The sequence below is a fragment of the Oryzias latipes genome, chromosome 21 (genome assembly GCF_053564925.1).
Source record: "Oryzias latipes strain Hd-rR chromosome 21, Olatipes_Hd-rR_3.1".
Lineage (NCBI taxonomy): Eukaryota > Metazoa > Chordata > Actinopteri > Beloniformes > Adrianichthyidae > Oryzias > Oryzias latipes.
The window spans coordinates 18211946-18225701 of NC_136257.1; the positions used below are offsets into that span (position 1 = coordinate 18211946).

General features: G+C 41.2%; 1 protein-coding gene across 4 annotated transcripts in view; it reads left to right on the plus strand.

The window, feature by feature from the left end:
• The first annotated feature begins 1193 nt into the window (after positions 1 to 1193).
• Positions 1194 to 13756, plus strand: part of slc4a3 (solute carrier family 4 member 3) — a 70157-nt gene continuing 57594 nt past the window's right edge. For 2 of the 4 annotated variants that reach the window (XM_023950912.2, XM_078939422.1), the window contains exon 1: positions 1772 to 1911. The gene's annotated coding sequence lies outside the window, so the exon portion shown is untranslated. Of the gene's footprint in view, positions 1342 to 1771; positions 1912 to 13756 lie in introns of those variants that run through there. The other 2 variants (XM_023950911.2, XM_078939421.1) reach the window with 2 other exon arrangements.

Genomic DNA, 13756 nt, shown 5'->3' on the forward strand with positions numbered 1-13756 from the left:
TCTAGGTCACATGTGTCAAACTTAGGTCCACAGGCCACATTTGGCTCGCAGTGTAATTATAATTGGCATGCGAGATCATATCAAATGTGCGTTAGAGCTGGCCCGCGGTATATACTGTACCGCGAATACTACAAATCCCACAATGCTTTGCTAGAATGTTTGCGCTAGAATGTTTGTGGGTGTCGCTGTTTTCAAGTTTTGCTGTCAATTATAAATTGGTTGATGATCTGACCACACACAGGTGTGCATGAGCCAGATGGAGAAATGGTTTTTGACCACTTGTGCGGGAGATGAAGCAAAAGAGTAGTCCAATCCGTTCAGTAGTGTAAATTAATAAAAGAAACAAAGTAATGCAAAGTTGATCGGAGTGAAAGACTCATTTTTCTTCGTCGTATAAGGAAACGACAGCCCGCTTGGCGCGTCAATCAACTCTGGCGTCGCACATCTCAGTGTATCAAAGGAGCTAGAACTTAGTTAAATAGTTTCTGGGCCTTTAGCTCCTACAGAGCTTGTGGCTCGTCCATTTTCTACATCAAAAATACGCTCTTTTTCCGACAGCATTTTTTCATCTGCTCCTGATTCAAAACAATTTGAAAAAAGAAACACTCAAAGATGCATTTTTGAAAAAAATAGTGCAAACAAAACCCCCCAAAAAATGTACTTTTACATTTATTTTGTAATTTTTTGATTAAGTTTGCATATTTGTTGATCAGCAATATTTAGAAGATATATACTTCAAGTAATATTGTTTTTTTTACAAAATAAACATTTCAGCAATTTCCCTACTTAGACAGTTAATAAAATAGAATAAAAAAAACAGAATGGAATGGAATAAAATAGAATAGAATTTTATTACAGACTTGAGGTCCAAATTACAACATCCTAAAAAAACAAAGATTTCTTGTTATTTTTAATGTTTATTTATTTTTTGTACTTGTATTTTAATTCTTTTGTTTTTTAGGATGTTGTAATTTGGACCTCGAGTCTGTAATTAAATTCTATTCTGTTTTATTCCATTGCATTCTGTTTTTTATTCTATTTTATTTTTCTATCTAAAAAAGGAAATTGTTGAAACGTTTAGTTCGCTTTAAAATATTTATTGTTAGTTTCAATGTTATATTCGTTTTTGTTTTTTGCTTGTATTTTAATTATGAACAAAGCAGCAGCGCGTCCATCGAGGACTTGAAACAGTCAGGTCCACGGTCACGTGGTCCCACGGAGCATCCTGGCGGATCCTGCGTGTCTCCGTGCCTCCACATGGACCTTCCCCGTCCTCTCCGTGGTTAACCGCAGCCTCTGCCTCTTTTCTTCCGCTGTTGGCTTGTTCTCCTTTTCTTGCAGGTAGGTGGGTCCTCAAATACGCCACAGCTGGATGGATTTATGATCGGACAGTGAACGCAACGCCAAACTAGAAGATCTTTTGCAAACAAAAATTTTAGAAATGCAAATGCAAAAAAGAAAAAAGGTGGAAATACTGTGTGGAGGTTCGCTGGGAGAGATGCGCCGCTGCGTTGTGCGCAGGCGGAGGCTGTTGTGCTGTTTTTGTGTCGATTTGTGCTGCACCGGTTTGTGTTTGCAGTCCACCAATCCAACATCCGGATCAGATTTGCGTTCATTATTATTATTATTATTTTTTTTTTTTTATTAAACGTGACATTAAATCTGAGACTTAAAAAAGGAGGGTTCACACTGGGAGATAATGACTCAGCAATCATCTGCTGACGAAAGGAAACTGAACTAACTTCCGAGAAGCGGTTGGGTTGTTTCCATGGAAACCAGCTGGAGCCAATGTTACCTGACACCCTCCAGCCTGTGTGTTTTGCAAATAGGGAATCTTGGAGTGAAGTGTGAATATTGATTTGTGCAGCGCTTCCAGTGTGATCATTCCACCAGAGGAAGCTCAGCTGCTGAGTAAGTTCCTTTCTAACCCCCTAATGCCACCAACAAGATTTATGAATGCAAAATGGAGACAGATCAGGGATGAAACATCAAAATGTTGTGGAGATAGAGCCAGGGAAACCAGATTTGTGATGGATGCAGAGGAAAGCGTTTGAACGAGGCGGTTGACATCCTGCAGCAACCCCTTAAAAAAGCCCAGAAAAAAAAAAAAAAAAGAAATTTTAAAATTTTTTACAGCTATGTTGATTATATAAAAAAGTATTTTTCAATTAATACCTAATTCTAGTTTTATCATTGTGCCATTTTATTGGCTTTTTATTTTCTTTGTGTTATCTGACTGGTGTAGTAATGAGGAAAATGAATTATGCAATAACAATTTAAAATGTTGCAATAACTAAAATATATGATAATCTGTAAAAACTATTATGTTTTCAATTTAATTCCATAATTCAAATTCATGCCTTGAAGGAAAACAGCGTAACCTTCATTCCAAATTATTATCCGGCTGAAAATTTTGAACGAAACAAAATTCAAAATAAAAGCCCAAAACAGAAAATAGTGCGGGGTGGGGGGAGGGGGGATTTATACATTTTAAAGCATGTTCTTTTTTTACAGCTTATGACTGCGCAAACTGCACAAAACAAATCATATAGTGGTGGAGAAAATTTGAATCCTCAGTTGAGAAAGTGCACAAAATAGTGATTCCAATCAGAATCACTATTTTGTTGAAATTGAGAGCTCAGTCAGAATTCTTATTCCTTCCACACTTCCCATAGAAAAAAACTGAATGTGCTGTTTTTGCTGAAACAGTTTTTTGGATTCCACGGGCTCTCTCCTTAGCTGTAAGTCACGATGTCTCACTTTCACTCTGCTTTGTCTTTGAAAACCTGTCAGTGTGCGCTGCGAAATTCTGCAACATTCTGCCAACCTGATTCTAAGACCAATGTGTGCTGCTTCTTTGTGTCTCCAAGAAATTAAATGTTTACAGCCAAAGGTCAATGTTTTTACTAAAAGATTACATTTAGGTGTAAAGTCTAAACACTTTGGATCTAATAGAGAATGGTGGCAAATCTATGACATGTTGGAAGGAAACTGTTGGAATTTTGTCCAATACATCAATGGCGTCTCTCAGTTCAAATCAGTCATTTTCATCCATGAGATTGAAACGGTTGCATGAAAATCAAGTTATGTTCCAATACAGTTCATTTTCCCAGCACTAATGACAACACCAGGTCACCAAAGACATCAAACCTATATTACATAAATACACAAAATAGAAAGACACATAGGGTTCAGTTTATTTTTAGGGTGTATTCAGACTGAAAAAATTCGTTGGTCCGAATCAAGTCCTGAACTTTGCGTTTGGTCTGTGTTCAGATTGCCGTCCACCGGAGATTTCTGTTACGAACCAAAGCTTGTAAACAAAACCACGTGACTAAAGATCTCTTCAATCATTGGCCAGGAATTGTGATGGCGGGGCAAAGCAATGAAAGAAAGAATAATGGAAGTCCTACACTTTACTGTCTTTGTCAGGATAGTACACTTTTTTTGTGACCAAATTTGAACGTCTGTATCAAAATCAAGTACAATACTTTTTATTTGTTATTTTAGTACGGTGGTTGCTGAGGAGACGGCCACTAATGCTGCCTTCACACCGGACGCGATTCGCACGTTAAATTCGCATCTACCGTCTCTCTTTTGACGCATGTCAACTTCACTATTGCCCAACGCCTGGCCTTGACGCACTGACTCTCTGGCTGTGGAGCAACTGAAGTCAACTCTGAACGTCCTCCATTGCCACATCATGGAAAACACGAATGATGTTCAGGGAGTAGCTGGGCTTACCAGGACATTCAGGGACGCTCGCAGTACGGTCAATTTCACCATTTACTGCAGGAGCTCCCCTGATTGTGACGGCTGTTTTAACCTTAAATCTGTGTGTCTGTGGCCCAGTTAGAAGAATTTCTGTCCTGCATCAACCCGAGAGGGGAATAATAAAAAAAAACTGGAGGATCCTTTTATCATTGTTTTGATGAAAGTGAACGACCCTGGGAGTATTTCGGGCAGGCAACTCGAGCAGTGCGTTTACCTGGTTACTCCTCCCTGCTGGCGGTTCAGTCTAATCAACTCACCTGTTCAGCGTCCTACTTCCTACTTCAGCGTCCAATCCTCTGCTTCTATTTCCGCGAGCTCTGTGTTCGTCACCGGTTCTCCATGCTCGCTGTTCTCCTTCTCGCTTTTTCAGCGTCATATGTCTTCCCCCCGTTCTTTTTCGTACTCGTTGGTCCCCCTGCTTCTTGTGTGGGGGCATCCGTCTTCCCAGCATCTGCCCCTCCTTTTGCGGCTGTTCAGCAGGCAGATGAGACTGCTCCCGGCGTGTCCTTCAGCGCTGCTGCAGTCTCATCTTCGGCGTGCATCTTCAGGGGGCGTGTCCTACAGTGTTCGGGTTGTCAGCGGCGCTCGATCGGGAGATGTCTGGGCCCTCTTGAATGCCGTGATCACCGGAATCCCTATGGTGAGCATGCCATGCTGTCCTCTTCCTGTGTTTTTTTTTCTGTGTTGAGGCTTTTTCGAGGCTCTTCCTGGTTCTCTGCTCAACCCGGTCATCAGTGACGTAACGCCCCTAAGGAGCCTGGGAATTGCAGTTCCTATTCTTGAACGTAATGATGTGCACCTGGTTCGGTTTCTGCTGTGTGGCTCTGCGTTGTCCGGGTATCGTTTCGGGGATGGTGGTTTCTCATACTAGCTGAATTTGTTGTGGCGTTTGGAGTATTTCTCTGTTGATGTATGTTATTTAGGAGCCGGATGTGAATCTTGGCCATCATTTGATGCTGGCTCTGTTATGGTGGCTCTCTGTTTTGTTTCTTTTCTGTTAAAGCTGCTGTGTACATTCGATAGTTAACCAGCGTTTGGATTGGTCCTTCGCTGGACATCTCTGAACTGTGGACATTTTACTTGTCATCAGTCTCTTTTTGCAGCATCTGTGGCTCCTTTTCTCATTTTATTTTGCTTGATCTGAAAATAGCGATCCTCGTGTCGTCACAGCCGCATGCTCAGCGTCTGATTCTGCTCCACCCTTCCTCCCTTGGGGCCAGCTGGTGTGTGGACAGTCATCTCGCTCTGTGTTCCCCAGGGAGTCCAGCCCTAGCCTTCAGGGAACTAACATCAGCCACCCTTGCGTGCGGCCCCGTCTTCTCAACCTAACAGATATTTTGTTATTCCCTCTCTCTGGTTGGTTTAGGGCAGGGGTCGGCAACCCGTGGCTCCGGAGCCACATGTGGCTCTTTCATCCTTCTGTTGTGGCTCCCTGTGACTTTGGGAAATTATGAGTATTTTATAATAATTAAATTTTATTTTAGTTTGTTCATTTTTCATGGCATTTCAAAGGCGCTGCTGGCTCCGTACGAAGCGCGAGCCACGTAAAAAACAGCTTTGTAATGAGCTCGTATTTATCGGGCGAGAACTGCAGAGCTGATAGCAGGAGGAGACACGCGGGGCGGCTTCAATAAATACTCCGATCTTCTGCCGGGAACTTGACGTACCGCGGGGCAGAGACTGATGACAGACTGAGAGTTCGTGCCAGCGTTGCCAGATAGAGTCACAGGTTTCCAGACGAAAAGTCATCTGAAAACCGCCAGACCCAGCCAAAAACCTCCCAACACAGCTTTTGTTGATGTTTTTTTCCGTACTGGACTGATAAAATAAAAGATTTTTCTAAATAAAAGATAGTTCAGACTAATAATAAAATGTGTACACTATTGAATATTTCTTCAGCAGGCCGCCTTCTTCTATTCTTTTTTTTAACCCGCTCTATCCGGCTCTTTCATCCTTGTGCTGCGCTGGAGCGCCCGGACTGCCGTATTTTGCGCTCTCTGTGTAGGACACACTGAGGAGCGCGGGGGAAACAAATCTCAGCTGCAGAGGATATGAACAGGTGAACAGGTAGAGAGGAAAAGCAGGTAAAGAGGCGGAGGAGGGGCTTTGGCTTCAAACCCTGTCAGAAAGATGGAGACACGGGCGTCAGATTGAGATGCAGCTTTCCCTGCGGGAGTTGAAGCAGAGACTTTCTCTGGGATGGTTTTAGGAACTCAAAAATGGAAACATGATTACCAAGTAGAACTCTTCAAAATAATAAACCTGATCTCTCCACATTCTCAGTATCTACCATGCATTGATAAACACATCGCTCCATGCAGCGGTCAGACCAGAACCAGTAGCTCCTCCCACACGCCGCCGCGGGATCATCTTTTAAAGAACATAATGTGCATTTGCAGCGATGTATGCTTCAGATGATGTCCGATTGGCCAATCTACGTGTCAATCAAGTCCTGTCCTTCTCAGTGTGGATTTTGATTGGGTGGTGGATTTTAAAGAAGTTTTTTTTTTTTTAATCTTTTCTGGCCCGGGATCTACACTCATGTCATTGAAGATCGACCGGTCGATCGCGATCGACGTAATGAGCACCTTTGAATAATATATACATGCATTATATATAAAATGATGTCAAAACGGGTTGTGGCTCCGGGTGCTTTCTTTTTTATTAGGGGCGGTCCCAAATGGCTCTTTGAGTAAAACAGGTTGCCGACCCCTGGTTTAGGGGTTTCTTGCTGATTTGTGGGGGCTATGGGATGGGCTCTTTCCAGGGCAACGTGTTCGAGTCGGCCCTTAAGGGTGGCCTCTCGGAAGTATTCAGGTTTGACGCAACGTATATTAGACCTGTCGGCGCCCCGCAGTTCATTCATCCATTCTGGGCAACAGCAGCCTAATTCCTAGTGATCCTTCCGTTTTTTTTTTTTTGTTTGGTTTCTTTGCACTTTGACTAACCATGCAATCTCCATGATTGATTCCACCTGACGCAATGTATGGCTGGGGAAGCCGGATATCGCAGATGTTCTCACTGTTCTGCCTCTCTATCCCTCCCAGTTGCGTCTTTTTGGCGTTAGTTGGCGCTCAAAATGTTATTGATCAGTTTACCTTTCGGCTGTCATAACGGTCCTCATGTTTTCGCCTACATTTGTCAGAAGTCCTGTGCTGGACTTTTTGTAATCCTATGGGCTCCCCTTCGTTTTGCACATTACTGATGATTATTTGGTGGTCAATTTTCCTCCTTTATCCCCGGTCTACAAGGTTGTTACAAGAAGTTCGTTGAAAAATAGTTTAATGCGTCATCGTCTGACATGGTTTAGTGTTTAAATAACTTGACACTATGAGCAAATTTTATCGCTGGCCATAGAAACAATATCACTGACACTCTCTAGCTTCAGTTCCAAGGGTTAAATTTTGTGTCCGCAAGCCAATCCTCTATCTGCCCTGCTTTCAAGCAGATGACACTCGACTAAGATCATCTTCATTTAGAGACTTGTTGTACTCCACCTCTAAATACATGAGGTTCAGCCAAGCTAAAATACTATCAAAACCTACGATCACTCATGGATCTCAAATTGTTTTTCCTTTGCAGTAACCAGACACCCCTTTGCCAATTGATATTTCAGTAGTCTCTGCTTTTGTTGTCCACCTATTTGAGAACCGCTGATTTCAAGTACAGAGCACCAAATCCAGCCGAGCTGCAGTCCATTGCTACGTGTGATGTCGAACTTGATCCTACGAATCTCCTTGGTCCTTTGACACCCTTCCATTCACATGCTCCTCGATGGCCTTCTAAAGGTGCATCCCTCCGTAAATGACAAAAGGTTACTTTTCTCTTACCATGGGTGCATAAAAAATTTTGGTGGTAAGATTACATGAGAGTTCCATGTTTCACTGTTGATTCTCTGTTGGAATCTGTTCTTCTGATGGCTTTCTATGGTGCGGTGCAGTGAATAAACAAATAGAACCTTCTCTTTAAACTTACTACTTGATTTCACTTTCTCAGATTTGTTCTTTAAAACCAATTTTATTCCCTTTCTCTCAAACATTCTAAAACTGATCAGTTTTGCTAAATTATTTATATATTCATTGCCAAGACTGATACTGCTTTTGTCTTTATCTATGCATCGCTTCCGGAGCCTGCACTCCTTGAATTGGTGCCGTAACGACGACTGCACTCCAAGTACCTATTTCTGCACTGGATGGGATTGGGCTGTGGACCTCCTCCGTGTTCCAAAGAGACTTCAGACTTAAGTCAACCAATATGTTAGCAGCAGAAAGGAAATAATTTCTTGGATTGTGGTCGTGTGAAAACTATATTTTGCCAGGTAGAAGCCTCGAAATTAGGATGTCTTAAACTCGTATTATAGAATGCCAATGGAGTTCGAATTTGGATATTACTTAAGCTCGTGTTATTAGTATGCCAGATGGAAGCATCGAGTTTATTGCCGTTTCCTTTGTGGCGCTGTACTCGAACGGGAGTGGCCCTACAGTCAATGGTGCCAGGTCATACATAGCAGTCATACTTGTAAGTCTGTTGAACATGGAATACCTCCGAAACACACTTCATCTCACTTAAACACACATAATACTGATCTTAACATTCACTTCATCTTCAAACTCTTGCAGATCTCCTTTTTAATAATAATAATAATAATAATACATTTTATTTAAAAGCGCCTTTCAAAACACCCAAGGTCACTCTACAAAGTTAGAGGTAAAACACAATAAAATCACAAGTTAAAAACAATAAATAAATTGGATTCATTAGTAAAATCAGCTGACAGAAAATGAGAAACTGTGTTCCGGAAATGCAAGCCTAAACAGATAGGTTTTGAGTCTGGATTTAAAGATCAGAAAGGAGTCAGTGTTACGGAGGTCTGGGGGGAGAGAGTTCCAGAGTTGGGGTGCAGAGCGACTGAAGGCACGGCTCCCCATGGTGACCATACGGGCCGGAGGGACAGAGAGCTGAAGAGAGGAAGAAGACCGAAGAGAGCGAGAGGGAGTGTTAACATGGAGGAGATTAGAGAGATAGGAGGGAGCCAGGCTATGGAGGGCTTTAAAAGTGTAGAGAAGGAGCTTGAACTTAATCCTAAAGGCTACTGGAAGCCAGTGCAGTTGCTGGAGAACGGGAGTGATGTGATGGAAGGAGGGGGTTCTGGTGATGATGCGGGCAGCTGAATTCTGGACTAACTGGAGCTTATTTAGAGTTTTGTTGGGAAGACCAAAGAGAAGAGCATTGCAATAGTCGAGACGAGAAGTGACCAGACTATGAACTAAAATGGAGGCGGAGTGGATGGTAAGGGAGGGGCGGAGACGATTAATATTACGTAGATGATAGTAGGCTGACCGAGTAATGCTATTGATGTGGGATTGAAATGATAATGTACTGTCAAGGATGACACCCAGACTCTTTACTTGAGGGGAGGGGAAAACTGGAGAGGAATCGATGGAAAGGTTAAAATTAGAAACTTTGGAAAGGGTGGATTTGGAACCTACGAGGAGTAATTCAGTTTTATCACTGTTAAGGCTGAGGAAGTTTAGGGTGAACCAGGTTTTTATTTCAGACAGGCAGGAGGAGGCAGGTGGAATACAAGAGTTGGGTTTACTGGACAGATAGAGCTGAGTGTCATCCGCGAAACAATGAATATCAATATTGAATTTACGAAATATATTGCCAAGGGGTAGCAGGTAGGTAATGAAAAGAAGGGGGCCGAGAACAGAACCTTGAGGAACACCAGATGAAATGAGTGAGGGTTGGGATTTGAAAGAATTCAGTTGAATAAATTGAGTGCGGCTTGAAAAATAAGAATGAAACCAGCGGAGGGGGATGGACTCGATACCGAGGGCTGAAAGTCTGTGGAGGAGGATGGAGTGAGATATGGTGTCAAATGCTGCGCTCAAGTCGAGGAGGATGAGGATGGTGATGAGTCCAGAATCAGCTGCAAGGAGAAGGTCATTGGTGATTTTTAGTAGGGCAGTTTCTGTGCTATGAAGGGGACAGAAACCAGATTGAAAGGGTTCAAAAAGATCATTTTGGGTGAGATGATGGGAAAGTTGGGAGGCGACTATTTTTTCAAGAAATTTTTTAAATGAAGGGGAGGTTAGAAATAGGACGAAGATTATTATTTTGGTTTTGGGGGTAGTTTAATACCCAAAGTTTTCTATGGAGATCTTTGTTTTATGTATCTAAACGGAGTCTTATCCCAAACTAAAAGAAATATGGAATAAATCTTCTGCCAAACTAAATGAAATACAGAATAAATCTTCTTTACTGCAAGAGTTGTCTGACTGAAGTGGGAGTATTTCGGGCAGGCAACTCGAGCAGTGCGTTTACCTGGTAACTCCTCCCTGCGGGCGGTTCAGTCTAATCAACTCACCTGTTCAGCGTTCTACTTAAGTCCAGGTGCGGTCCAATCCTCTTCATCCAATTCCACGAGCTCTGCGTTCGTTACCTCACTTTCCTCCCCGGGTTCCACCTTTGAGCTCCGTCAGGGGTAGATTAATACCCACAGTTTTCTATGGAGATCTTTATTTTATGTATCTGAATGGAGCCTTATGCCAAACGAAAAGAAATATGAAATAAATCTTCTGCCAAACTAAAACAAATATGGAATGAATCTTCTTTACTGCAAGAGTTGTCTGACTGTAATAAGATATACATCATAAACCTATTAAGCTGGAGCAAACACACCTACTCAGACGGCACCCTGGGCGGCTCTGTCTGTTGTGCAGCCAACTGCTGCCCTGACACACAAACCATGTCCAGTGTGAATGGAGAAGGTACGCTGATAAGTGTTTATGACATATAGATTGATGGGAAAACAATGAGAAGCAATGAGTATCACGTAAAAAAATTGTTTTAATGAACCTACATTCATCTGATCATATTTCAATGAATTGCTGTGTCTCATCGTCATGGTTACTCCCTTTCTACTCTGCTTAAATCCAGTAAAACCCGGGTATGTTGGCCGTTTTGGTTCAGTTGCTCCACTCCGGAAACAGATTGTATTGAGACTGAGGAGACTCAGAGTGAACCGAAGCTCAGTCCGATTGGAAAAAAAAAACGGAGATTCCTGGTCTTGGACTGGGGTCCGCTTGAGTGTATTCAGACTGAAAACTCGTTCCAGATTGTTGGGGGGAAACAAACTCAGGTTCACTGAAACCATTGTGCTATCCTAGGCACTGTAACATTGGGAGTTGGGTCATCTAGACCCACTAGACAGTGCGCTGAACCTTTTACTTCAATGATTTGTGATCTTCACTGGTGTCCATGGATTACATGAAATCTTTCCACCTTTATCCACCTTTGTAATGGTAGGGAGAACACGTCAATGTAAGGGTGGGGTCTTCTAAGATAGCACAAGGGTTAAACGGATCAAATGTGTCCAGTCTGAATACACCCTCAGTAACTTTGGAATTCAGAGCAGTTCATGGCTGACTCTTTGGTTTTAAGGGTCCAGTCCTTCAGCACAAGTCATCAGCTGTGTGCTCCTTATTCTCCACCATCTGCTTTAGTAATGGTGCTTCAAATATATGCTTGCTATTGTTAAACATCCTGCTTTGCATATTTACCTGAAGTCCTACCTTTGATTTTGACAGTCAAAAAGAACATTAACCACAAGTACTTTAGGAATATGCCAGACTATCTTATAATGAAGGCAAATAGGTATAATTCCCATATATAGGAAATGCACCATTTTAGTTTTTATTTGATTTATTTATTTGAATTAGGACAGTGCATATTAATTAATGTTTCAGCAGCTGCTTCAACACAAATATGCCAGAGTTAGCACAGGAGCTAAATTTCATCTGGTTTCATGTTTTTGCTTCCATTCTATGTGCAGAACCCTGAGGTGACGTTGAAGAATTGATGATGGGTAAAGAAAATGAATTGAACTGAATTAAAGTTTAGACAAAACCAATGCGAAACAAACACTATTTTAGAGAGAGGAGACTTTCTAAAGCAGAAAAAGCCCAGAAAAACCTAACTTTTTGCTTAAATTGTCGTGAATATTTGTATTTTCCTTTTACCTGAATTTTGAAAAGCACTTATCTTGCTGTAGAGCCGTGGATCCCAATGTTGTTTAAACACACAAACCTAAACAGTTATTTTTCTCTTTAAGATCAAATTTGATCCATTTCTCTAAAAGTAACAAAGCACTTCAGACCAGCTAATCCCTGATATGTCGGATTTTATATGCTTTTATACTTGCAGGTGATCATTTAATAAATTTGATAAGAAGCACTTTGGTTTCACTTATCAAGCTCAAGTGAAATAGCAGAAAAAATGGAAAACAAATCTTAAAAAAATATGCAATGTACTGTAAAATTGGTAAAACAGGACTAAAAATATTATGTTAGGGTGAGTTTTAGATGTCTCTACACGGGAGCAGAAAAAGGTGACCTCTGACGTTACAAGTCTGGATTGTAGACATATTTACACAGGTTCGATCTCCTACGACACCCATCAGATTCTGCAGGTTGTAAATGAAGCCCAGACTGTTAAGAACTCATTGATCGCAATTCTTTACAACGTTTCTATAACAATAAATGGGTGGAATGAAGTCAACTTTGAAGCTCTGTTAGGGGCACACGTTTCTACCAATTAAAAAAAAGAAATGTCCCCAAACATTAAACTACACCAACTTATTAAAAAATGAGTTGTCATAAACATTAAATACATAATTAATGAAAATTCTGAAACCTTAATCTAGAATGTAGAAACCAGCCTCTGGTGTTCTTTGGAGGAACTGCAACATTTTGTAATTCCTGGTTTGAGTTAAAGTAACCCTTGTGCTATCCTAGGCACTTTAACATTGGGAGTTGGGTCATCTAGACCCACTAGACATTGTGATGAACCTTCTTTCTTCAATGATTTGTGATCTTCACTGGTGTCCATGGATTACATGAAATCTTTCCACCTTTATCCACCTTTGTCATGGTAGGGAGAACACGTCAATGTAAGGGTGAGGTCATCTAAGATAGCACAAAGGTTAAAGGATAAGTTGGGGGCTTAGAAAATATCAATGCTAATGTCTTATGTTCATGTTCAATCAATTTTTACACTTCCTTGCATGATTTCCTCAAAAACCATAGGAGCAAAGATGAGCAATTAGTCACAATCCTGTTTCAGAAGGTTTTAAACCAATCTCCCCTTTATCGTCGTTTGTAAATAATGAGTTTTGCCGGTTTGGTTTATTAAATCAGAAACCCTAAAGCAATTTATCAAAAAAAATGATGTTTTTGAAACACACAAGGTGTTCAAAAAACCTGTTGATCGTTGGTTCCATTCAACAGATGTTTTTATCATCTTATAAACATTGCAAAACTGAGTCCAATTGTGTCGCGTCCTGAGATGGAGATGGTTATCCACGCTTTTATATCTTCTCGTTTCGATTACTGCAACTCCATCTTCCCATTTTTAAGCAAAAAAATCTTTAGAACAGCTCCAGGTTGTCCAGAACGCTGCTGCAAGGCCTTTAACTAATTCATCCAAGTTTTAACATGTCACCCCGTTATTGATTCAGCTGCAATGGCAGCCAATCCGTTCTCAAGTACATTTCAAATCCAGGGTATAACATTCAAAGCTCTTAATAGCCAAGCACCGGTCTATGTAAAAGACCTTGTGCAGCTGTATACTCCCAGCAGGTCCCTGAGATCATGTGACCTGGGTCTGCTGGTTGTTAAGAGAACCCGGTTACAGACTAAAGGTGACAGAGCCTTTGCAGCAGTGACTCCATCCCTCTGGAACTCCCTTCCTCTCAGCCTCAGATCTGCCGACTCAGTGTTTTCTTTTAAAAAGCAGCTAAAAACCTATCTATTAGAAATTGCTTTATCATAATTATTTTTAATATTTTGTGTTTTACTATGTTTTATCATGTTTGTATGTGAAGCACTTTGTGATTTTTATCTTGAAAGGTACTTATACAACTAAAGTTTATTTTTATTATTATTATTATTATTAATATTATTATTATTAATAAAATCTT